This window comes from Myotis davidii, unplaced genomic scaffold, assembly GCF_000327345.1.
Source record: "Myotis davidii unplaced genomic scaffold, ASM32734v1 scaffold189, whole genome shotgun sequence".
NCBI classification, from domain to species: domain Eukaryota; kingdom Metazoa; phylum Chordata; class Mammalia; order Chiroptera; family Vespertilionidae; genus Myotis; species Myotis davidii.
The window spans coordinates 1,229,020-1,231,736 of record NW_006383017.1 but is presented as its reverse complement, the minus strand read 5'-3'; positions in this window follow the sequence as shown (position 1 = coordinate 1,231,736).

The window sequence follows — 2,717 nt, the reverse complement described above, 5'->3', positions numbered from 1 at the left end:
GCACTGGGCCTCTAGCATGATAATAAAAAGTTCTGTACTCAATTTGAGCATTAATAAAGTTAACAACAGTTTTTTTATAAAATTATACATTCCAGTTATTTACTATAAAATAATAACCAAATACCTCCATTTTGAAACTTGAGTAATTAGTTGGCCATGCAGATTATTTTTCCCCAATAAAAGCCATAACAACATTTAGGTCCCCAAGTCATGGCATCAGATGAAATCCATTTCTCCTCTCCTTGAACTTGGAGGATGTTTATGGCAGCCTCGGAGAATGGAAATGAGTTTACCACCCCACCTCCCATGCCCTGCTCAAACTCAAGGAAGCCTGAAATTCAGAAATGGGTACAGGGCACAGAGCAGTCTCCAGGAGACACTCTCTAGTTCTGATATGAGAAGTAGGAAAGCCAGAAAAAGAGGGGGGGGAAGTCTTCCAGTTTTCCTTTTTTTTCTTCCTCTCTCTTTTCTCCATTCTCTTGCACATGGGCTGCAGTGATCTGTAGTACCCAAAACTCTGAGAAAGAAAGTTTCTTCTCTAATCAAAGGAGCAGTGGTTTCCAAGACTTAGGGGCAAACCCTAGTACTGGTGTTTGTTTTTGTCCTCTGTCTTTCTGCTGAAGGGCCCTGGACAACACATTCACAGGACATTGCAGGAGAGCAGGATAAGTAAAGCCTCCATTTTCTGAATAGAAGATGGAAAGAGGAACCTGGGGAACCAGAAAGTATTCAGGAGATCATGGGAAAAAGAGCTTGGGGAAATGAATCCATGAAGTTCCTTATGAATTCTAGACTTAGCCCAGGTGGCTCATCAGAGCTCTGAGCCTAAACGACATACCATAGTTAACCACCCAGGTTCCAACCGGGCTTTCCATATGAACTTGGCATTGAAACCAGTCTCCAGATGGCTGGTTGGAACTTGTGACTTGAACCTAACCAGTTTAAAGGTCTGCTAGAATTTACCTATTAACATTCTTTATAGGATTTAAACAAGAATAAGAGTCTCATAACATTGCATTCAAAATGTCCAGGATATGATACAATATTACTCAATATTTATGAAGAATCCTAAAAATCTCAACTCAACAGAATACAGAAAATAGATCAACAAAAGTATAACCAGTTGATTTTTACAAAGGTGCACAGAGAAAGGTTAGTTTTCTCAACAACTGTAATTTTTTGGTAAATATTTACCATATTTATAATTGCGTTGGAATAATTGGACGTCCCTTCGATCACTGGATCTAGGAAAAGCCAGCTGCCTGTCCTAAGGACACTGTGGAAAGGCTCACATAGAAAGGAACTGAGGCCTCCTGCTAAGAGCCAAGTGAGTGAGCTATCCTGGAAATGGATCTTCCCATCCTAGCCACGCCTTCAGATCACTGCAGCCCTACTGCCCTGCTACCCACAATCTCATTAGAGACCCTGAGCCAGAACTACTTAGCTAAGTCACTCCTGATTCCAGAAGCTGGGAGATAATGTGTTAGTCAGCTAAGATTGGCGGCAACTTGTCATGCAGCAATACTAACTAATACAACAACCATGCTGATAGTAAACTCCTCTTTGCTTTAGAAAGAAGAGGAAAGGAAGGAAAAGCAGGCATTGAGACCAGGATTTGGTTCAACATTTTTACCAAGCCAAGTAACACTAATGTTATCTGGACTTCTTTCCTTAATCGTACAAAGACACAGGGTATTTCCAAGAAATGATTTTTTAAATTAATCATCTTCCTACATAGACATCCTGAGGCTGATATCCTACTGGATAGTTGAGGAAGATACACCTACCTCCTAGAAGGAATTTCAAAAGTACTATTTTATGAAGCAGTCTTTTAAATAGGATGTGTTGTATAAGTTGTCCCAAAATAGAGTCCAGCAAAGGGATATGCATAAGGTAGGCACTCAGAGATGTGTTTCGATGTTAGCAATGGACTGCTGTGCTTATTCTTTTAATTAGTAGACACTGAGCTCATACCCAAGTCAAAAAGACCAAAACAAAACCAAACCTACAAAAAAGGTTAAAATCATACCTATTTTTCCCTGCAGTCATTAACTTTCTTTTCAAATATAGCCCTGCAGGTTAGCCTGTGCATGAAGCAGTTGCATGAGAAGTTACTCTAAGAGAAAAGTCAGTGTTTGCGTCTTCTAACACTGAAAATCTGCCTGACAACTCACAAATCAGCGAACAGAAAACTATGCTTTGGCAGCACTGCTTGTCGTAGTCTTTTAAAGGAAAATTGAAAACATGAGATCACAAGGGTCAGATGGTTATTATTGGAAGCTGGCTCTTATAAAATGTAATACATCCCATTTCCTCCATCTAAATTGCATTGTTCTGTCCAGGTCACCCGATGGGGCCCAGGATAAGGTGTTTTTCTGATGTAGATACTACCTCAGTTTCCAAAAGCCCGTCTATTTAAAAGTGGGGACCTGAAAAACACCAACATTGACAGGAAAATAATATTTTTTTGTAACCTCAGCAACACAGAAAATGGTTTCACAAGAAATAGTTTACAAAAAGAAAAAAGAAAACTTTATTATTAAACACACAGAGTACTACTATTCAGCAAAGTCCACTGCTGATGGCAGCTTCCCAAACTAGGCCATTCAGAGAGTTTCACTCTGTTAGGATTTTAAGAACTCTGAACATTTTATCGATCAAGGTATCTTTATAACATTTTTTGTGTGAATGGATCTATATGTCAATAAGAGAAAAAA